We start from the raw sequence: 24,533 nt of genomic DNA, 5'->3' as shown, positions 1-24,533 counted from the left end.
CAGGCCAATGCTCTATCCACTGAGCCAAACCGGTTTTGGCCCATTTCTGTTGGAATTTATTTATCTTCTATAATTGAAATGTTGTAGCCTTAAGTGAAGGAAGGCCTGAGCCTGCCAGGAATTGTGGAAATCACCTGGGAAACCCAAGCCTCCCTCCTGCTCACTCTGTGGCCGCAGCCATCTTGGTTGGGGTTAATTTGCATACTCATTGTGATAGGCTGGTATAGCAGAGTGATGGTTAATTTGCATATCACTCTTTTATTAGATAGGATGGGACCACCATTGTATTAACAGGCCATCGCTGACTGAAATGTCATTATGACACATGACAGTATACCTTTACATCAGAAAGGCTGTTCTTGACATGCAGCAGTGCCAAAATCCATAGAATTAAAAACAACCAAGGTAAACAATGATTCTGGGGGAAAAAAATTATTAAACATAGAAATATCACAGGTAAAGGCAAAATGACTTTGTTAATAAAGATGATTTTAACCTGATTTTAAAATCAGATGTCTTACTTTTTTAAAGGCAAAGGGCATGAAAAGAAAAATCACAAAATATCTCTATCTGGTTTGGCTCAGAAGTTAGTGTGTCGGCCCACAGCCTAAAGGGTCACAGGTTCAATTCTGGTCAAGGGCAGGTATCTGGGCTGCAAGCTTGACCCCTGGGTCCAGGCATCTGCAGGAGGCAACCAATCAACGTGTCTGCCTCTCTTTTGTAGATGTTTCTCTCTTTGTCTCTCCCATCCCTTCCACTCTCTCTAAAAACCAAGGGGAAAATATCCTCAGGTGAGGATTAACAACAAAGAAAAAAAAATCACATGAAGATAAATGACCAATAAAGCTAGGAAATTTTGTTTTATATTATTAATAATAAAAGAAGCAGAAAATAATTTTATTTTATTTTTCACATATTGTGTTTACAAAATGAATTCCCACCAGAGCAGACATGGGAGTGGTGAATTAGGGAAATTACTCCATTTTTCAAAGCCTGAGAACCATTGTCCAGAGCCATTGTATTTGGGATGTAGGGAGAGCAGGGGCAAAGCTATTTTTGATGGCAAAGATGAGGAAAGGGTTCTCTCTGCAGGTGGCTAATAAAGCACCATCCCACAGAGCAATTGGAATCCTCAATATTCAATGTTGGTAGGAGTGTTAATTGATACAAGTACTTTGGAAAACTGTACCACAGTGTTTACTATAAATAAATGTATGCATACCCTATAACTCATTTTTGGTTCTTGATTAACAAGTGTCTTATGATCCATGAAAATATGATATTTTTCATTTAATTAAGTCATCTTTAATTTCTTTCAACAGTGTTTTATAACTATCAGAGGATAAATTTTGCATTTTTGTTCAGTATATTCCTAAGAATTTTACTCTTTTTAATGATTTTGTAAATAAAATGATTAATTTCATTTTCTATTGGCTTACTGCAGCTATATAGAAATATAATTAATTTTTCTAATTTGCATATTATCCTTTTATTATATAGGATGTATATAAAGTAAACAGTTTAAAAACAAACTGTTTTGAAATACAACAAAAATCCAGGTATATGTTAATTTTTTTAAATATATATATATTTTTAATATATTTTATTGATTTTGTACAGAGAGGAAGGGAGAGAGAGATAGAGAGTTAGAAACATCTATGAGAGAGAGTCATCGATCAGCTGCCTCTTGCACACCCCCCACTGGGGATGTGCCCACAACCAAGGTACATGCCCTTGACTGAAATCGAACCCAGGACCTTTCAGTCCACAGGCCGATGCTCTATCCATTGAGCCAAACCAGTCTCGGCTCAGGTATATGTTAATTAAAATACACACTTAAACATAATAACAGAAAGATCGAACATAGCCCAATTGTTGTGATTCATTTGGTTGAGTGTCATCACCAGTTTGATTCCTGGTCAGGGCACATGCCGGGGTTGCAGGAAGCCAATCAATGTTTCTCTCACAACAATGTTTCTCTATCTCTCTCTCTCCCTTTCTCTCTAAAAAATCAGTAAAAACACTTAAAAAGATAAGAAAGATTGAACACAAAGCAAGGAAAAGAATACTACAAAAAAGGCATCGAAAAGAAAGATGAGATCTTGAAAGGAAAAGTGGATCCTGTCAGAGGCCTGAATATTTACAGCTGTGGAGACTGCCAAACAGCTGTGAGCCCCAGAACACTGGACCCAGGAGCTCTCCACTCCACCACAGAAAGGAGAGAGAGAACTACCTAACCGACATCCTGAGAAGAGAGACCATGGGAGACAAAGAAACAGCCCACATATGAAATAAAAGCAGGCATCACCAGAAAAGGAAGTAAGCAAATTAGAGACAAGCAACCTATCAGAGAAAGAATTCAGAAAAATGGTCATAAGGTGCCTGAAAAGAATGAAAGACAAATTCGACAATATGAGTAAGAACCAAGAGGAAATGAAGAACTAAGAAGAAATGAAGAATGACATCAGTGCTGTAAATAACTCAATAGAAAGCATCAAGAGTAGACTAGAAGAAGCAGAGGACCACATCAGTGAGCTAGAAGACAAGATGGAAAAAAATACCCAAGTAGAGCAGCTTCTAGAAAAAAAAAATTAAAAAGCAGGAGGAGAGCCTAAGGAAACTTTGGGACAACAAAAAACAAAACAACATCTGCATAATAGGGGTTCCAGAAGGAAAAGAAACTGAGTAAGAAATAGAAAACCTATTTGCAGAAATAATGACAAAACATTCCTGATATAGGGAAGAAAAACCCCATATAAATCCAAGAAGCTCACAGAGTCCCAAGCCAAATAAATCCCAAAGAACTGATGCCAAAGCACATTATAATTAAATTGGCAAACACCAACAACAAAATAAGAATCTTAAAAGGGGCCAGAGAGAAACAGAAAGTTACATACAAAGGAACCCCCATCAGACTAGCAACTGATTTCTCAATAGAAACTCATCAGGCCAGAAGGGAATGGAATGAAATATACAAAGTCATGCAAAGGAAGAGTCTGAATCCAATACTGTACCCAAAAGGGCTATCAATCAAAATTGAAGATGTAATCAGGAGATTCACAGACAGAGAAGGACTAAGGGAATTTAACACCACCAAACCAGCAATGCAAGAAATGCTAAAGGGTCTTCTGTAAAAAAAAATTTTTAAAAGAAAGAAATAGGAAGCGAAGAAGGAACACAAGGGTATAGAATAAAAATGGCGACAAATAAGTACCTACCAATGATAACTTTAAATATAAATGGATTAAATGCCCCAATCAAAAGACATAGGGTAACAGATTGGATAAGAAAACAAGAAACCCACCTCAGAAAAAAAGACACACACAGATTGAGGGTGAAGGGCTGGAAAAGGTTTTCCAGGCAAATGAAAATGAAAAAAAAAAAAAAAAAAAAAGCAGGGGGAATTAATACTTATATCTGACAAATTAGATCTCAAAGTGAAGGACATAACAAGAGATAAGAAAAGCCACTTCTGCCGAAACCAGTTTGGCTCAGTGGATAGAGCATCAGCCTGCGGACTGAAAGGACCCAGGTTCGATTCCGGTCAAGGGCATGTAACCTTGGTTGCGGGCACATCCCCAGTAGGGGGTGTGCAGGAGGTAGCTGATCAATGATTCTCTCTCATAGATGTTTCTAACTCTCTATCCCTCTCTCTTCCTCTCTGTAAAAAATCAATAAATTATATTTAAAAAAGAAAAGAAAAGCCACTTCATAATACTAAAGGGAGCAATCCAACAAGAAGACATAACTCTGCTAAATATATACGCACCCAATACAGGAGCACACAAATACATAAAATAAAACTCCTGGAGGATATCAAGGGAGATATTAACAGCAATGTAATCATTGTAGGAGATTTAATACCCCTTTATCACCATTGAACAAACCCTCTAAACAAAAAATCAGCAAAGAAACATCAATCCTAAATGACTCACAAGATCAGATGAAATTAATTGACATCTTCAGAACATTTTATCCCAAAGCCACAGAATATACATTCTTCTCAAGTGCACATGGGGCATTTTCAAAGATAGACCATATTTTGGGACATAGGCAAAATCTCTTCAAATTCAAGAAGATAGAAATCATAACAAGCATCTTCTTAGATCATAGTAACATAAAACTAGAAATCAACTACAATAAAAACAATCCAAAGAAATCAAACACATTGAGACTAAATAGCATGCTATTAAACAATGTCTGGGTTACCAGAGAGATCAAGGAAGAAATAAAAAAACATCATGGCAACAAATGACAATGGAACCACAACAATCTAAAATCAATGGGACACAGCAAAAGCAGTCTTGAGAGGAAAGTTCATAGCTCTACAAGCCTAGTGCAAAAAACAAGAAACAATGGTAATAAATTACCTAACCCCACAACTCAGAGTTAAAAAAGAGTAACAAGAAAAACCCAGTGTAAGCAGAAGGAAGGAAAAAATAAAGATCAGAGTGCAAATAAACAACATAGCAGGGGGGAAAATACAAAAGATCAACAAAACCTAGAGCTGGTTCTTTGAAAGGATAAACAAGATTGATGAACCTCTAGCCAGGCCTACCAAGAAGCAAAGAGAGAGAACCCAAATAAACAAAATAAAAAATGAAAAAGGAAATAAAACAAAGGATTGTTAAAAAATACTATGAACAACTTTAATCCAACAAACTGGACAACCTGGAGAAAATGGACATATTCCTAGAAAAATACAACCTTCCAAAACTCAATCAGGAAGAATCTAAACATCTCAATAGGCCAATAACTATGGAAGAAATTAAAGCAGTCATTAAAAAGCTTCCAGCAAACAAAGCCCAGGGCCAGATGGCTTCACAGGAGAGTTTTACCGAACATTCAAGGAAGAACTAAAACCTATCCTTCTCAGATTATTCCAAAAACTTCAAGAGAAAGGAACACTTCCAAATTCCTTCTTGAAGCCAGCATCACCCTAATACCAAAACCAGATAAAGACAACACAATGAAAGACAATTACAGGCCAATATCCATCATGAACATAGATAACAAAATCCTCAACAAAGTCCTAGCAAATTGGATCCAGCAGCACATCAGAAAGATCATACACCATGACCAAGCAGGATTTATCCCAGGGATGCAACGATGGTGCAATATCCTCAAATCAATAAACGTGATACATCACATAAACAAATTGAGATAAAAATCACATAGTCATAGCCGGGACCAGTTTGGCTCAAGTGGATAGAGCGTCGGCCTGGGGACTGAAAGGTCCTGGGTTCGATTCCGGTCAAGGGCATGTACCTTGGTTGTGGGCGCATCCCCAGTAGGGGGTGTGCAGGAGGCAGCTGATCGATGATTCTCTCTCATCGATGTTTCTAACTCTCTATCCCTCTCTCTTCCTCTCTGTGAAAAATCAATAAAATATATTTTTTTTAAAAATCACATAGTCATATCAATTGGTGCAGAAAAAGCATTTGAGAAAATCCAACACCATTTCTTGATAAAAAAAAAAAAAAAAACTCTCAGCAAGGTGGGAATAGAAGGATCATACCTCAACATAATAAAAGCCATATATGACAAACCTATCGCCAACATCATACTCAATTGGCAAAAACTAAAACCATTTCCTCTAAGAACAGGAACAAAACAGGGATGCCCACTCTCATCACTCCTGTTCAACATAGTACTCGAAGTATTAGCCATTGCAATTAGATAAGAAGAAGAAATAAAAAGTATCCAAATTGTAAAAGAAGAAGTAAAGCTTTCCATATTTGCTGATGACATGATATTGTACATAAAAAAAAACACAAAAGATTTCATCAATAAATGATTAGACTTAATAAATGAATTCTGCAATGTAGCAGGATACGAAATTAATGCCAAGAAATCTATGGCATTTCTAAACACCAATAGTGAACTTACAGAAAGAGAGACTACAAAAGCAATCCCATTTACCATCACACCAAAAAAGTTAAGATACCTAGAAATAAACTTAACTAAGGATGTAAAAGACCTATACTCAGAAAACTACAGGACACTGTAAAAAGAGATAAAGAAAGACATAAACAAATTGAAGAACATACCATGTTCATGGATTGATAGAATCAACATCATTAAAATGTCCATATACCCAAAGCAATCTATAGATTCAATGCACTTCCCATTAAAATACCAATAGCATATTTCACGGACCTAGAAAGAACTCTCCAAAAATTCATCTAGAATAAAAATGAGCCTGAATAGCCACAGCAATCCTGATAAAGAAGAACAAAGTGGGTGGGATCTCAATACTAGATTTCAAGCTGTATTACAAAGCCAATGTTCTCAAACCAGCCTGGTACTGGCACAAGAACAGACAAATACACCAATGGAATAGAATAGAGAACTCAGAAATCATCCCAAACCACTATGCTCAATTAATATTTGATAAAGGAGGCATGAACATACAATGGAGTTAAGACAGTCTCTTCAACAAATAGTGTTGGGAAAATTGGACGGATACATGCAAAAAATGAAACTAGATCACCAACTTACACCATACACAAAAATAAACTCAAAATGGATAAAGAACTTAAACATAAGATAGGATACTATAAAAATATTAGAGGAATCCACAGGCAGCAAAGTCACAGACATATGCTGAAGCAATTTCTTCACCGATACCGCTCCTAGGGCAATGGAAACTAAAGAGAAAATAAACAAATGGGACTACATCAAAATACAGAGCTTTTGTACAGCAAAAGAAACCATCAACAAAACAACAAGAAAGCACACTGTATGGGAGAACATATTTGTCAATGTTATCACTGATTAAGGTTTAATCTTCAACATCTACAGGGAACTTATACAACTTAATAAAAGGAAAATAAATGATCCAATAAAAAATGAGCAACGAACCTAAATAGATACTTTTCGAAAGAAAACAGAAGGAAGGCCAGGAGACATATGAAAGCATGCTCAAGGTCACTAATTATCTGAGAGATGTAAATCAAAATGGCAATGTATTACCATCTCACAACTGTCAGAATGGCTATTATCAACAAATCAACAAATGACAAATGCTTTTGAGGATGCAGAGAAAAAGGAACCTTGTTTCACTGTTGGTGGGAATGCAAACTGGTGCAGCCACTGTGGAGAAGAGTATGGAGTTTCCTCAAAAAACTAAAAATAGAACTCCCATTTCACCCACTGATCCCACTTCTAGGAATATATTCCAAGAAACTAGAAACACCAATCAGCAAGGATATATGCACCCCTATGTTCATAGCAGCACAATTCACCATAGCTAAGATCTGGAAACAGCCTCAATGCCCATCAACAGATGAGTGGATTAGAAAACTATGGTACATCTACACAATGGAATACTACATTGCTATAAAAATAAAATAAAAAAAGAAGAAAAAAAAGAAGGAATTCTTACTGTTTGCAGCAGCATGGATGGACCTGGAGAGCATTATATTAAGTGAAATAAGCCAGGCATTGAAATAAAAATACCACATGATCTTACTCATTTATGGAAAATAAAGAACATTATAAACTGATGAATCAAAAGATAGATACAGAGGCAGTAAAGCACCAAACTCATAGCTTTAGAACTTTGAAATGGTAAATATTCATGATGTGTGAGAAAGCATGATGCATAACTGTTCCATCTTAATTACATAAAAGTGGAAGCTTAGTTGTGTAGATACACAGGACTTAGATGGACACATCAGACTGTAAACAGCTTGTGGGTACGGATGTTCTTTGTTTATGTTTTTTCAGTTTCCTATGTATGCACATGTTAATTAAAAAAAAAAAAATTCTTAAAAAAATTTAAAAATTATCCACAAAGTTTATACTCAGATGGCTTCACTGATGAATTCCTCTCCCAGTTTTATTGATATAATTTAAACATAATATTGCATAAGTTTATGGTGTACAACACATTGGTATCATATATGTATATATTGTGAAATGATTATTATTCCTTGGTGAATTCTACCAAACATTTAAAAAGGAATTAAAAAATAAATAAATAGCCCTAACCGGTTTGGCTCAGTGGATAAACATCCACTTGTGGACTAAAAGGTCCCAGGTTCAATTCTGGCCAGGAGCATGTACTTTGGTTGCGGGCATATCCCCAGTAGGAAGTGTGCAGGAGGCAATTGATCGATGTTTCTCTTTCATGGATGTTTCTAACTCTCTATCCCTGTCTCTGCCTCTTTGTAAAAAAAAAAAAAAAAAATCAATAAAATATATTTAAATAAATAAATAGGAATCAACACTAACCCTTTATAAATTTTTCCAGGATATAAAGGAGGGAATTCTTCCCATTTTATTCTCTGATGCTAATGTTAACTGATACCAAAACCAGACAAATACATTTCAAGAAATAAAAACTACACAAAGACCTTGATGAGAGCATGACTTTTCCAGAGATAAGCAATAAAGGAAGCTATTTTTTGTCTCATGTTTACACACAAAATGAAGTCCACAAGGTGATAAATATTCCTGATTACAGGATTCAAATTATTCCAGAATTAGATGCCCCTGGACATGCAGACTTGGTCAGAAAAGGTCAGAAAGGTCAGAAAGATCTCCTGACTCCATGTTACCGTGAACATCAGCCTGGGACTTTTGGACCTATAAATCCTATTTTGAATACAACACACATTCCTGTTTAAATTTTTGAAGAAATTAATTTGGTATTTCCGGGTCTATTCATTCATTTGGGAGATGAAGTAGAATTTGATTGTTGGGAGTCCAGTCCAGATATCCAGGGTTTCATGAAACAGAAAGCCTTCGGCAAAGATTTTAGAAAACTAGAGTTCTCTGTGTTCAAAAGCTGTTGGATATTATTTCAATTATAAAGAAGGGACCCATAATCTGGCAAGGGATTTTTGCTGATAAAGTGAAGAGTCAGCAAAGCACTGTAGCTCAAGTATAGAAACAGGAAGGGATGCTAATGAACTAAGTGTAATCACAGGAGCTGTCTTACCTGTGATCCTTTCTGTTCTGTGGTACTTAGATTGGATCATTTAAAGACAAGATTGGGCCGAAGCTGGTTTGGCTCAGTAGTAGAGCGTCGGTCTGCGGACTGAAAGGTCTCAGGTTCGATTCCGGTCAGGGGCATGTACCTTGGTTGCGGGCACATCCCCAGTAGGGGGTGTGCAAGAGGCAGCTGGTTGATGTTTCTCTCTCATCGACGTTTCTAGCTTTCTATCTCCTTCCTCTCTGTAAAAAATCAAGAAAATATATATATTTTTTTAAAAAGACAAGATTGGATAAATTACTATTGAGTGAAATCTCTTGATTTTTTTTAAATGTCTATCAGTTTAAATATATATTTTTTATTTGCAGTTAGTAATGAAATGTACTAAGTATTCTCCCTCTCACTTATAAACGTAGATGTAGAAATCCTCAACAAAATACCAGCAAACCAACATCTCTACCTGGAAAAGTCAGCTACCAAAAACCCACAGCTTACATACTCAGTGTTGAAGGACTGAATGCCTTCCTCCTAAGATATCCATGGCTGCCAATTCTACTCTTTGTTGTACTGGAGATTCTACCTAGAGTAATTGGGGAAGGGAGGGAATAAAAGATTAAAAAGAAATGAAGTAAAATGATCTTTATTTGCAGATGACATAATTTTGTGTGTTGATAATCCTAAGAAATCCACTAAAAAACTATTAGAACTAATAAATGAGCTCATTAAGGTTGCAAGAGGCAAGGCCAATATACAGAAACAAATATTTCTATATAGTACTACTGAGAAAACAAAAAATGAAATTAAGAAAATAATTCTGGTCCTGGCCAGATAGCTCAGTTGGTTGGAGCATCATCCGGATACACAAGATTGTGAGATCAACCCCTGGTCAGGCACATGCAAGAGTCAACCAGTGAATGCATAAATGAGTGGAACAAGTCTATGTGTCTCTCTCTCTTTTTCTTTCCTCCTCCTCCTCCCACCTCCCTTCCTCTCTCTCTAAAAACAATAAATAAATAAAATGTGTAAGAAAAGAAAATAATTCCATTTAAATGGAATAAAAGTAACAAAAGTTATAAAAATTTATACTCCAAAAACTCAAGACATTGTTCAAAGAAATGCAAGGAAACCTAAATAACTAAAAATGTATCCCATGTTCTTAAATCAGAAGACTTAATATTGCTAAAATAGCAATGCTCCCCAAATTAATCTATGGATTTAACACCATTCCTCCCAGAATGCCAGCTGTCTATTTTGTAGCAATTGACAAACAGTTCATAAAATTCATACAGAAACTCAAGGGACCCATTATACTCCAAATCTTAAAAAAGAAGAGGAAAGTTATCTGACTTAGACCTCCTGATTTCACAACTTATTCTGAAGCAAGAGTTAAGTTATAAGCTAGCCATGTTGATCAATGGAAAGTCCAGAAAGAAAAAAAAAAAAGAAAAGAAAAAAACCATGTATAAATGGGTCAATTGTTTTCAACAAGGATGCCAAAGCAATCCTATGGGGAAACAATAGTCTTTTCAAGAAATGGTGCTGTGACAACTGGATAGCCACACACAAAAGAATAAAATTGAATGCTTGTTAAACCATCTCAGAAATTGCACGATAAACAAAAATTAAATCAAATTTGACTAAAGATCTAAAAGCCAAAACTTTGAAACCCTTAGAAGAAAACATAGGGGTAGATCTTTATGAACTTGAATTTGGCAGTGGATTCTTGGATATGACACCAAAAGCATAAGCAACAAAAGAAATAGATAAATTGGACTTCATCTAAATTTAAAACTTAGTGCTTCAAAAAACCTAAATGTAAAACTTTTTTTAAAAATATATATTTTATTGATTTTTTACAGAGAGGAAGAGAAAGGGATAGAGTGTTAGAAACATCGATGAGAGAAGAATCATCCATCAGCTGCCTCTTGCACACCCCCTACTGGAGATGTGCCCGCAACCAAGGTACATGCCCTTGACCGGAGTCGAACCTGGGACCTTTTAGTCCGCAGGCCAACAACGCTCTACCAGGGGTCCTCGAACTTTTTAAAGTGGGGGCCAGATCACGGTCCCTCAGAGAGCTGGAGGGCCGGACTATATGAACTACTAATTCCTACTGTAACACCTCGGCTGCGCTCACTGCCCAAAAAACCTGGCTCCTCTGCGGGCCGCATGTGGCCCGCGGGCCGTAGTTTGAAGACCCCTGCCTGAGCCAAACCGGTTTCGGCCTAAATTTAAAACTTTTATGCTTTATTTAAAAAGACCATCTGTAGACTGGGAAAAATATTTGCAAATCATATATCTGACAAAGGGCTTGTATCTAGAATTATATAAAGAGTTTTTACAATTCAATAATAAAAATAAATAATTCAATTTTATTTTTTTATTTTTTAAAAAAAATTTTAATATATTTTTTATTGATTTTTTACAGAGAGGAAGAGAGAGGGATATAGAGAGTTAGAAACATCGATGAGAGAGAATCATCAATCAGCTGCCTCTTGCACATCCCCTACTGTGGGTGTGCCCACAACCAAGGTACATGCCCTTGGCCGGAGTCAAACCTGGGACCTTTCAGTCCGCAGACCGACGTTCTATCCACTGAGACAAGCTGGTTTCAGCTAATTCAATTTTAAATGGTCAAAAGAGATCTTGTATTAAATGTTTTTACCAAAATAAAATAAAAATGAGCAAGAGGATCTGCACAGATATTTCACCAGTGAGATATCACTTCACATTCACTAAGATAAAAAATACAAAGAATAATAAATGTTGTCTACTGGAACTCTCATACCCTGCTGTTGGGAATGTAAAGTAGTGCAGCAACTTTGAAAATCTGGCAATCCTCAAAAATTTAAACATAGTTACCATTTGACCAAGCATTCTATTCCTAAACATATATCCAAGAGAAATAGAAGCATATGTTCACACAAAAACTAATGTTCATAGCAGCATTATGTTTTATTTATCAATTTTATTTGTTTATATTTTGTCCCTTCACCATCCCCTTCCCCCTGCCCTTCTCCCCCCACCTGCTTTAATAGCTCTAAAACACCAAAGAGGAGGAGGGGCTTGGGTTTCTCTGGTTCTGCTTTACAACATCATGGCTTTCTGTTCCATATGAGAGGAGGGGGCCGCAGAGGGCCCAGTCCATGGAGGTGACTTTGGTTAAGACCCTAATCTTGCAGCATGGACAAGGCTGGGTTATGGGAAAGCACCCTGGCACAGCTGCGAGGTTCCTGGCTGGTCCGACCGGAAGCCGGACAGTGTGTTACCGTATTCCACCATCTGGGGGAGACTGTTCCATCTGGCTTTTCTTCTTTTGGGGTTGCTGGCCGGATGGGCGGGGGGGAAGGGAGACAAGAAAAGGGATGCAGTTGGGATCGCTGTAGGTGAAGTGAGATCTAGGCCTGGGGCTGTCGCTGGAGAGCTTCCTCTCTTTCCGAGGGGAGTCCAATGCGTGAGGATTTTCTCCTTGACCTAGGACAGGGAGAGGGGAAGTTGCGGGGCCGGGCAGCTGTTAAAGTTCTCTCGCCTAAAAGGGAATCTCTTCCTTCAGTTCAGAGGACAAGCTTTTAGGAAACGATGCTGCCTTCCCAGGTATGCACATCGCCCGGATTGGGTCAGACTCCAGGATTTAACTGTTTGCCATGGATCTGAGAGAGGCAGCCAAGCTGGTTTAACTACATAGATAGGGATGGCTCCGAACTCCCTCTTTCTGCGCCCGAATGGACGGGATGGAATTCTAGAAATTCCCAGACGGACGTACCAAAGCGAAGGGAAATGAAGTTATACCAATGGACATAGAACTCTGGGGAGGGAGGGTATGTACGGGAGGGAGGGAGGGGGGCAAAAAAAAAATCAATAAAATATATTTAAAGAAAGAAAGAAAGAAAGAAAGAAAGAAAGAAAGAAAGAAAGAAAGAAAGAAAGAAAGAAAGAAAGGAATGAAGTTATAAAACTAGATTGTCTTTCCCGATCTCCCTTTTCCGGGGAAATCTCCTTTTTTCGCGCCCCCCTCCCCCCCCCCCTGCAGTCAGCCGGCTCAGCACGCCGTTAGCACCGCTATAGACTGGAGGCGCCCGCCAAGGGCGGTCTCCCGGGGACCCGGGTGGCGCGAAACACGCTGGGCTCGGCCTCCAGGATGGGGCGGCGCATAGGGTAGCCGCGGCTCGGGAAGGCCACGTCGCCGCCGGCCAGCAGCTCCGGGGTAGAAGTCATTGGCGCGTCGCCCACGTAGAAAAGGCACTCGAAGTGCAAGCCGCGCTGGGCCCGCAGGCGCAGGGATCGCTGAGCGCCTGGTGCTGGCACACGTTGGGGGCACCGCGCGCAGCTGTACGCGTGGAAGGGGATGCGGCGGAACAGGCGCAGGTGGCCGGCGGAGCGCAGAGCGCTCTCAGCGTCGAAGGTGTTGTCATTGGAGATGAGAATCACCTCGAAGCAGGCCCTGCTTGGCCACAAACTGCAGCAGGTCGCCCATGCCCGGGGACATAGGGTGGCCTCATAGACGGCACGCAGGTCCCACCGCCGCACGCATTTGTTGTAGAAGCCCCCGGGGCAGGTGGCGCGCAGGCCACTGGCCACGCGCTGTTCTCTCCCTGATAGTTGAGGAGAGAGTGCGGCGCGCCCCGCACAGCCTTCCCGTCGTCCTGGGAGCGGGAGCGGAGGAGTAGGGGGAGAGAAGAAGGGCAGCAGGAGGAGGGAGCAAGCGAGAGCGGGCGCGGCGGGCGCAGACCGGGGAGAGGCCGGTTAGCAGGCCTCGGCCAGAGGCGCTGGCACATCCCAGACCCTGGACAGGCATGGAGGCCAGCACACGGAAAACACCAGCTCATGGTTGGTACACCACCCGGAGCACTACCTGTAGGCACTATTGGTCTCTAGCCATCATCCAGAGCTCCTTTAGAGCAGTGATCGCCAACCGAGCACTGGTAGTCCGAGAGGTCCGAAAGATTGGCGGCCGCTGCTCTAGAGTGGTTTTGTCTTAAATGATTAAATAATTTTGTGTCATCCAAAAGAGTTTCTCAAATAAAAGCTGGCTCAGTTGCAGGCTCTTCCCTGGCTGGTACCCTGGTCGGAGCTTGTGCAGGAGGCAACCAGTGGATGTGTTTCTCTTTCATCCATATTTCTCTCTTTCCATCTCTCTTCCAGAGCTGCAGTGGCAGAAGTCTGTTCCGTCTGCGTTTGAAGTGGAGAGAGGGGCTCACGGAGGTATTCTGGCGAAGGATGGAGCCCCAGGTGCTTATGGGAATTGGATGGGATGCGGTGTCTTATCCACCCTCGGATTTCTGAGCTCACAGTGCCTCTGGTCAGTCCGGAGGGGCCGTGGATGATGTGTTTCTGGGGTGTCCCCTCCATGTGCCTTCCCCACAAAAGGGGAAAGCAGTGCGGCGCTGGTGGGAGAGAAAGCTGATGTTTCATGATTGTTTTTGTTTTGTTTTGTTTTTTATCTCTAAACCCAGAACACAAGAGTTTTCAGTTGCAACTACTCACCTGAGGCTTTGGTGCAGAGAGGAAGGCACAGACTTGAAGTGCTTGAGGAGAGGCAGGGGAGGGAGAAGTGGAAAAGCAGTAGCCAGGAGTTCTGCATTGGGACATTCAGAGGCTTCCAAAGCTAAATGGCCATTTCTCTGCAGAGGAGCTAGCCCCTCCCAACACCTGAGGGCAGGTGATACAGCTGCTACACCCTGCATTTTGAGCTTTACAGAGGAAACAAAGGCTGAGGCCAAGCTTATGGATTTGAACAGTCTTAAGGAATCTTCAGTGACTGGATTGAAAGAGGGGCCATCCACTTTGCTATTCTGGGAACCAGACTGATAAAAACTCCAGGATCCCAGCTGATCTCACTGGTCTCCAAAAAAGTATCTCTGACCAACCAAGGGGCCACTCGAGAAGGAGTAGCTCTGGGACAGGAAAAAATACCCACTATATTCCCTGAAAGCAAAAACAGCACCAACCCTTGTCAGAAACAGATGCTTGAGTGATTAAGATTGACAGCTGGCAGACAGACAAGAGGGCAGATAGGCCCCTCCTGCTTGTAGCCAAGGCCTGTGGAGACAGACACAGCAGTGGACCAGTGGATTGCTCGGAGTTACAAGCAGTGTGCTAAAAGCCAAGAGAAAATGCCTGTCAGTGGTTAGCGCCTATGTATTGGGTCGGCAACTAAGTAATTGCGGGTTTCACACATATATGGCTTCAGTTGAATTTTTAGGTTTGCAGACGTAGTACAAATGTAAAACACATTTTGTTATTTGATAGTTGGCTATTCAGCTGTTAATCAGTAAAAAAAAAAAAAGGTTTTTTTTAATCTGTTTTGTAGTTTTCGTTTGGCGTTCGTTAAAAAATGGAAAATCAAAAGGAACATTTTCGTCATATTTTGCTTTTTTATTTCCTCAAAGGGAAAAACGCATCGCAAGCTCATAAAAAGTTATGTGCTGTTTATGGTGACGAAGCCTTAAAAGAACGGCAGTGTCAAAATTGGTTTGCCAAATTTCGTTCTGGTGATTTTTCACTCAAAGATGAAAAACGCTCTGGTCGTCCAGTTGAAGTTGATGACGCCCTAATCAAAGCAATAATCAATTCGGACTGTCACAGTACAACACGTGAGATTGCAGAGAAGCTTCATGTATCACATACATGCATTGAAAATCACTTAAAACAACTTGGCTATGTTTAAAAACTCGATACATGGGTTCCTCACGAACTGAAAGAATCACAGTTAACGCAACGCATTAGCAGCTGCGATTTGCTAAAGAAACGTAATGAAAATGATCCATTTTTAAAACGACTGATAACTGGCGATGAAAAATGGGTTGTTTACAGCAATATCAAGCAGAAAAGATCGTGGAGCAGGCCAGGTGAACCAACTCAAACAACATCAAAAGCTGATATTCATCAAAAGAAGGTTTTGTTATCAGTTTGGTGGGATTACAAAGGAATTGTCTACTTTGAACTCTTACCACCCAACCGAATGATCAATTCTGATGTCTACATTGAACAACTAATGAAATTAAACAATGCAGTTGAAGAAAAGCGGCCCGAATTGACAAATCGAAAAGGTGTTGTATTCCATCATGACAATGCAAGGCCACACACAACTTTGGTCACTCGGCAAAAATTAATGGAGCTTGGTTGGGATGTTTTGCCACATCCACCATATAGTCCTGACCTTGCACCATCTGATTACTTTTTGTTTCGATCTTTACAAAACTCCTTGAATGGTAAAAATTTCAATAATGATGATGATGTCAAATCGTACCTGATTCAGTTTTTTGCTAATAAAAACCAGAAGTTTTTTGAACGTGGGATTATGATGCTGCCTGAAAGATGGCAAAAGGTGATTGATCAAAATGGGCAATACATTACAGAATAAAGTTATTTAGTTCCATGAAAAAATTGTCTTTGATTTTCTTTAAAAAATCCGCAATTACTTAGCTGCCGACCCAATACTTAATTGGAAGCCCTGAATTGGCAGACCAAACAGAAGAGTGGGGTCCTAAGCCAGCTCCCATGGGGCATTAAAACTCAGCTGAAGTGAAATGACATTTCACTTTATTATTTTTTATTTTTAAATTATTTTTTACACTTTTTTCTTCCTCTCTTTTTTTCCCCCTCCTGTATTCTTCTTTTCTCCTTTTTAGTTTTCCTCCTCTTTTTAAAAAATTGCTCCTCTTTATCTGCTTTATTGATTTGTTATAATTCTAGTCTCTGTTGGGTTTATTAATATATCTAATTTCATCTTCCCTACTCTTACTCAATTTCCCTTTCTCTTTTCTTTTTCATCACTATTCAATTTTTCCCTCTCTCCTCCGGCTCATTTCTTCATCTCCTAATGTTTTAACTTACTTCATTTCCTAAAGTTAGACCTATCTGCTCTCTCCTCTGCTCCCTCCTCTATTCTCCTTTTCAAACTTTTTTTTTTTTTTCTTATCTTCTCATTTCTTTTCTCTTTCCTCTATTCTAAATCATGGTCCTTTCCCCATTCCTCTAATTCTTTAATCTTATTTTCTTTATTTAAACTCTGCACCTATAGATTATACCCCTCTCCCTTTTCTGGGTGTTTTTTGTTTGTGCTTTTGGTTTATTTGTTTGTTTGTTCTGTTGTGTTTTCTCCCCATATTTCCATATTTTTCCCCCCTATCATTTTTACTCTATTTTCTTTTTCATAATTTTGTCTTTCTGGTGGTTACTTTTGTTGTGGCTATTGGGCTCTTGTGTACATTCTTTTTCTGTTCTTTCTGTGTTGTGTCTTATCCTATTGTATTTTGTGCTGTTTGGTCAGCACCTCCACAATGGCTGGCATAACATGATACAGAGTGAGTCACATAATCAGACACCCTGAGTGGAGACTCCATCCACAAACAGGACAATTACATTCAAGACTCAGCTACAACAGGAGAACCCAAGCAGCACAAGTAAGGGGCCTTCCTAGAACACCCAGCCCAGGAGACCTGAGAGACTGCACCACTGTGTTTCAGAAAACATATACTACATAAGACCAATCAAAAAAATCTGGGTGGCATAGAAGTTTTATCTAAGACATAGAAACAAATAGAAAGAAACAGCAAAAATGGGTAGACAAAGAAACAATCTCCCCCCAAAAAAAGAAAAGAATCACCAGAAAAGGAACTAAATGAAATAGGGGCAAGTAATTTGTCAGAGAAAGAATTCAAAGTAATGGTTATAAGGATACTCAAACTTCTGAATGAGAAGGAAGAGCAACTCAATGAGAATTATAAGGAGCTGAATGAGAAATACACCAACATGAATAAGAATCAACAGGAGATGAAAAATGACTTAGCTGCAATAAAGAAAATCATAGAAAATTTCAACAGTAGACTAGAAGCTGAAAACAAAATCAGCAAGTTAGAAGTCAAGATAGAATAAAACACCCAAGCAGAACAACAACTGAAAAAAATTTTAAAAGTAGAAGAAGGATTTAAGGGAGCTTTGGGACACCATAAAATGAAATATCTATATAATAGGAGTGCCAGAAGAAGAGGAAGCTGAGCAAGGAATGGAAAACCTGTTTGAAGATATAACCACAGAAAACTTCCCTGACTTTGGGAAGCACAGAGAATCCCAAAGACATATAATTCAATTGGCAAATGTAAAAGAAAAAGAAAAAATCTAAAAAACTGCAAGAGAGAGGCAGAAAGTTACCTACAAGGGATCTCCCATAAGACTATCAACTGGTTTCACAACAAAAACACATCAAGATATGACATGAGATATACAAAGTGATGAAAAGCAAGGAACTGAATACTCTATCCAGCAAGGCTATCATTCAAAATTGAAGGTGAAATCAGGAGCTCCACAAACAAAAAAAGCTAAGGGAGTTTATTGCCACCAAACAGCAATGCAAAAAATGCTAAAGAAACTATTCTAAAAAGAAGAAATAGAAAAGGAGGAAGGAACACAGGCTTAAAGAATAAAAATGGGAACAAACAAGTACCTATCTATTATATAATAACCTTAAATGTAAATGGATTAAATGCTCCAGTCAAAAGACATAAGGTAGCTGATTGTGTAAGAAAACATGACCCATATATATGTTATCTACAAAAGACCCACCTCAGAACAAACACCTACACAGACTGAAAGTGAAGGGATGGGGGCAAAATTTCAGGCAAATGGAAATTTTAAGAAGGAACTGGGAAGCAATCCTTCTTTCTGACAAAATATACCTCAAAAGCCATAACAAGAGATAAGGAAGGCCACTTCATAATACTAAAGGGATCAACACAAAAAGAGGCTATACTTCTAGTAAACATATTTGTACCAAATACAGGAGTATCCAAATGTATTTAAAAAAAAAAAAAAACTTCTGGAAGATATCAAGGGAGAGATGGACAACAATACAATCATAGGAAATCACTGAAAATCTAGAAAAAAATAAACAAGGAAACAGCAATCCTAAAGGACTCACTAGTTCAGATGGAACTAATTGACATCTTCAGAACATTTCACCCAAAAGCTAAGGAATATGCATTCTTCTCAAGTGCATAGGAGACATTTTCAAAGATAGGTTACATGTTAGGACACAAGATGTGTAAGTAGCAAGTGGTCCTAAGAGAGTTGGCAATGTCCTTCCTGCCACAAATAACATATAAAGGCTGCAAGTCCATTTTGTTTTCAGTGAGGAAGGCCTTTCACCCTTTGTTTTGGCAATTCACAAAGTTATTGTCATTAAGTTTCATAACAGTTGCATGTCACAGAGAAGCCTGCGGAATTTGGGAATTTGTTTAAGGCCCTGGAACTAGAATGCTGAGTCCTCTTGAACACTGCTCTGTGCTTAATTTGCATACAATTCACCTGGGGATTCTGTGAAGATGTAATGGCCTGTATGGGGCCTGAGATTCTGCATTCCTAACAGGATCCCAGGTTATTGTTGGTCCTCTCGCCATAGATTACTCCTTTTAGACATCCAACACAGGCTGGGTGTTAAACTGCTTTTCCTGGCAGTCAGGTGGATTACAATGTAATGTTTAGCAACAGAAAGGGATTTCACCTTGAAAAACATTCTGATTGCTATTCTCAATCAAGCAGAAATGATTTCAAGGTTCTGTGATGGTTTTCATTCTCTGTAGCACCTTCCTTCTTCATGCCATCCACCTGTAATTAACAAATGAGGTGTGCAGGGGTAACCAAGGCTGGAGGTAGGCAGAAACATGCTTGAGTGCTTCTAGTGTTTATTATTTGGGTTTTGTCAGAAATTATAATCTATGGGGGGGGGGGGGGCGCAATGTTAAAATATGTACACAGATAATAATTTAATAAAAAAAAAACCTAAAAATAAATAAAAAATAATAAATAAATTTTAAAAAAAGAAATTATAATCTATCTCAATCCCAGATGAAACTTGAGCCTTAGAATCTGATCTAAGGGGCACACCCAGGTGCCAGGAGGTAAGCACTCTTCCCAAACTAAGTGCTCTTGCCAAGCTCTGCATGTGTATGTAGATGGCCTTTTTCCAGACAGGCCTTGGGAATCTCCTTTGCACAATGTATGAAATCTAAAATTTAGTAATCCTGTCACATCTTAAATGCCAGCCAATGTGGGCTTACTGTAGAAAATTCCTTTCTGAAGACAGAACAAGCTATCCCTGCCAGAGACTGGATCTGGATATGGGAGTACTGAGCCATTCTAGTTTCATGAAGGGCACATGTTGTGGCATCCCTGCCCCTCCTGCGAACTAGGATAAGGCAGGACAGAGCCAGCTGAAAGCCCCCAAACACCTGCTGTAAATAGCAAGCATGGTTGTTTGACCTTTTCCTTATAACTGGTCAGACCGGTGTGGTGAGGTGTCAGCTTTCTTTATAAAACACCTTTTGGTTTTCTCAGTGGCACTTACTATGAACAGGTTCTTAAATATGACTGAAGGACAAATACCTCTAATTGATATGTTTCCAAATATCAAACATATCTTGGGAGAGTTCGTTTCAAGGGCAAACTGAATTCTGGTGCTGAGCCCAATCATTAAGCAGAGGTCGTCAGGATTGGAAAATGTTGAGATAATGGTTTTATCAGTGGTAGATGATTTTATAAAATGTTATTATTTTAAAGGTTCTAATACAATAGGATATTCATCATTCTTACACTTGATCACTCAACTAAAAAGGTGAGCTCTGTGTGTGTGTGTAAAGCTTCATACTAACTTTGAGGGTGGTGATAGAAGATGAGGGGGGATGGACATTAGTTCTTAAGGATTCCATTCTCTGAGAAACTAAGAAATAAAATTTTAAAATAAAACAAATAAACATGCCAATATAATAAATACTACCTGGCCCAGAGTCATAAATCTCAAAGAAAGTGTTTCTGATTTCCATGGCCAGGGAAAACCTCACAGAGAAGGTGAGATTTAAGCTAGACTTTGAGGGATAGGTGGTATTGTAATGAAGGTAAACTGAATAAAAACACTTAAAGAAAGTTCAAGATATCTGAAAAGTGAAAGTAGACTCTGGGCTAGAAGAGGTCTATGGAGGGAAGCCGTGGGGAACAAGGCTGAAAAGATATTGTAGGTTGTTGCCGTGTTGGGAAGTGTCCTGAAAATCAAAGCTAGAGTTATTTCCATCCCAGTGGCAGTGGGAACCCATTGAAGTTTAGTAAATCTTCAGATTTAGCTTAATGGAGCACTCATGGGGTTTCCTGATATTAATATGTAATCTCCTAAAGTAAAAGGAGACATTCCTACACAACAATAATTCCTTGGCACTCAGAACACTAAAGAGCCAGCTTTCTAATCCTTGCTCTGCTACGGGCTCATTGGTAATGGGAAAGGTAACTTCTTTAGGCCATAATTTCAACTTTAAAATAAAGGGTTAATCAAGATCATTTCTAAAGTTCTTTCTAGCTCTAAAATCAATTATTCTTATTCTTCTATTAGAGACTTTCTCCAGTGAGGAAAGAAGAAAAACCTGTTATAACCTATTTAATGACATTGAAATCACAGTTTTAATTATTTAAATTTGGAGATTTGTTCTAATTCTGTCTGCACTGCAAAGTAGAAATTTGCACATTGGAAGTCACTGAACCTTTGATTTATTCACTGAACCTTTGTTATAAAAAGCACCTATGGAGAGCAGATGTAGGCATTTTTTTTTTACTAAATTATCAAATATTTTCAACATCACAGATGAACATTTTAAAAATAAATTACAATAAAATTATAGCAAAATATTTTTAAAAGTGTACGCTTGAATGTTATAGTGGATAACACCACTGACTTGATTTTTGTATTTTTGTGCTGTACAGGAAATGCCAGCACTAAATTTGTCACAAACTCATTTTCAAAAGAAATTGCATCCATAAAGGGACAAGTTATCCCCCCTCCCCCCCCCCCTTTTCTTCTTTTGAATTAACAACATGAAAAAAAATTAAGAGCTTTTCTAAGAACAGAAGAGTCATGGAAACAGAAGTGTTCTGTGTGGATGCTTCGCAGTCATCCCTAGGTTTCTGCAGGGTACACTGAGGCAGAAAACTTTGTTTCTACCGTGTTTCCCCGAAAATAAGACCTACTTACAGGTTTCCTGAGTGAAACATAAGGCATCCCCCCGGAAATAAGGCCCCCCTTATACATCAGATAATGATTTCCGCAGGAATGACGGCCTATCTCGACATTTTTTTTTTTCTTAAAGATATATTTTATTGATTTTGTACAGAGAGGAAGGGAGAGAGATAGAGAGCCAGAAACATCGATGAGAGAGTCATTGATCAGCCGCCTCTTGCACACCCCCTTGACCGGAATCGAACCCGGGACCCTTCAGTCCCCAAGCCGACGCTCTATCCATTGAGCCAAACCAGTTTCGGCCTATCTCCAGACTCTTGATATTGCAATAAACAAACAATTCAAAGACAATTTGCGCATGGAAATTAATGACTACATTGAAAATAGAATGGAGAGAAATCAGCGTGGAAACTTTGTGAAACCTAAACTGCAAGAAGTTGTGACTTGGGTGAAGAATTCATGGGAGAAAATCACTGACAGTTGCATTGCAAATGCACTGCAAGCAGGCTACCTTGACAAGAAGTACTCATTTAAAGACAGTGCTATTGCTAAACATGAGAGATTTGGTCCACTGATTCTGAAAGAAATGGAGTCACAAGAAATTCACCAGGAAATTCAGGAATTGGATTGTTATGATGATGTTCCAAAAGATGATGACATGATTGTCATTGAATAAATGAGTAAATTCTTGATACTGTAGGATTCAGTTTGTCTGGTTTGTGTTGACAACTACTGTACTACTGTACCGTATACAGGTAATAAATTTCCTTTATTTTCATTTAACAATAAATGTGTACCGTATTATTCTTCATGGAAAAATAAGACATCCCCTGAAAATAAGACCTAGCGCATCTTTGGGAGCAAAAATTTATATAAGACACTGCCTTATTTTCGGGGAAACAGGGTAGTTTCTGCTCTACCTTGGTTAGCTCTGTGAAATACTTACCACAATTATGGTCATTATTGTCTTTTCCCCTCACTACTGGATTATAAGATCAAAGTGTCAGGACTCTCTACCCAGCATATAAGTTACTCAATATTCACTGAATTTTTTTTAGTTATCTGTAAAGTGAGGCAGTTGGACAAAATTTCCCATGTCCTTTCCATCTTTGATTCTAATAGATATGAATTTACTTTGGATTATCTAAATCCAGACAGTTGAATTTTCCCCTTCAGCTTACTTTATAGCCTTTTATTGCATACTAGTACTTTTCCAAATTAGGACATTTTGTCTAAATTCAACTTAAAGATAAAGAAGTACAAGGACTATGTCTAGACAAGGAAGGATTCTGAGGGAGTGATATTGCGCATGCTGTTGAACCCAACTCCTACATCTTGGAAGTTGTGGTTTGTGTCTAAAACAAGTGAAGAACTAAAAGGTAAAGGCAAATCAAACTTTAGAACAATTCATAGTATAAAATTTGATGATATTCTAAATTTTACAAATGCTAATGCACAATAAGTTTGTTGAACCTCCAAGAATGTAATCCAGCACTGTATGGTAGTCCTTTGTACCAACAAAACTTGGTGAGAATCATGGATTTTTAAAAATTTATCTGTAAAGGATGCTTTGCACTTTGTAAGTCAAAACCCCATTACAGTGTATCCTGTTACAATGAAAATCTTTTACTTAATCTGGAAGCTCACTCAATTATTTTGAACACTATATACAACCCAACAGATACAATGTAATTTTTGACAACTCTTTAAAATGTTGTAGCTAAATTAGAGTAATTGGATAATGTAGACAATGCATCAAAGCATTTACTCTCGCCGAAACCAGTTTGGCTCAGTGGTAGAGCGTCGGTCTGCGGACTGAAAGGTCCCGGGTTCGATTCCGGTCAAGGGCATGTATCTTGGTTGCGGGCATGTCCTTGGTAGGTGGTGTGGTGTGCAAGAGGCAACTGGTGGATGTTTCTAACTCTCTCTCTCCCTTCCTCTCTGTAAAAAATCAATAAAAATATTAAAAAAAAAAAAAAGCATTTACTCTCATACTGTGCTCAATATTAGATGACATATAAAATTCAATTGAGAGCCCAGCCAGTGTGGCTCAGTGGTTGAGGGTTGACCTATGAATCAGAAGATCACAGTTCAATTCTGGTCAGGGCACATGGGGATGTGGGCTCCATACCCAGTGAGAGGTGTGCAAGAGGTGGCCATTTAATGATTCTCATCATTGATATTTCTTTCTCTCCCTTCCTCTCTGGAATCAATAAATATATTTTAAAATTCAATTAGGAAAGGGAGTTCAAAAGAACCGTGCTTCTTCCTTGAATCAGACTTGGATAAACATTAGATGAGGGTAAACCCTAGGTGGAAAAGTATTTAATTAATTGTGCTTATATTTTTTTCTTGCTACCTATTCCTAATTATAAACTTTAAATCTGTGCATTTGGGTACTATTTGTTTTATCTCAAGTACAGCATAATACTAGGCAGTCTTTAAAATCATTTTCTATTAACTGTAAAAAGTACACTCAGATAAGAACTCTGGAGAGCACTTGTGATCTTGATCTCCAGCATGTAATCAATTTGGTTCAAAAAAATTCTTATAAAAAAACAACTCTAAAATCATTTTCTTTTAGAAGGCATAAAA

At 38.7% G+C, this 24,533-nt stretch overlaps 1 pseudogene across 1 annotated transcript; it reads right to left on the bottom strand.

The window, feature by feature from the left end:
- Positions 1-13,000: 13,000 nt before the first annotated feature.
- On the bottom strand, positions 13,001-14,290 carry LOC311617407 (phosphoethanolamine/phosphocholine phosphatase-like; annotated as a pseudogene). Its single transcript has 2 exons — positions 14,140-14,290; positions 13,001-13,584 (listed from the first exon to the last, which is right to left on the bottom strand). The product of its transcript is annotated as a phosphoethanolamine/phosphocholine phosphatase-like (transcript).
- Positions 14,291-24,533: the final 10,243 nt, after the last annotated feature.

This window comes from Pipistrellus hanaki (genome assembly GCF_964339955.1).
Source record: "Pipistrellus hanaki genome assembly, chromosome: 2".
In the NCBI taxonomy this organism is placed as follows: Eukaryota; Metazoa; Chordata; class Mammalia; order Chiroptera; family Vespertilionidae; genus Pipistrellus; species Pipistrellus hanaki.
This window is presented reverse-complemented; position numbering and strand designations above follow the sequence as displayed.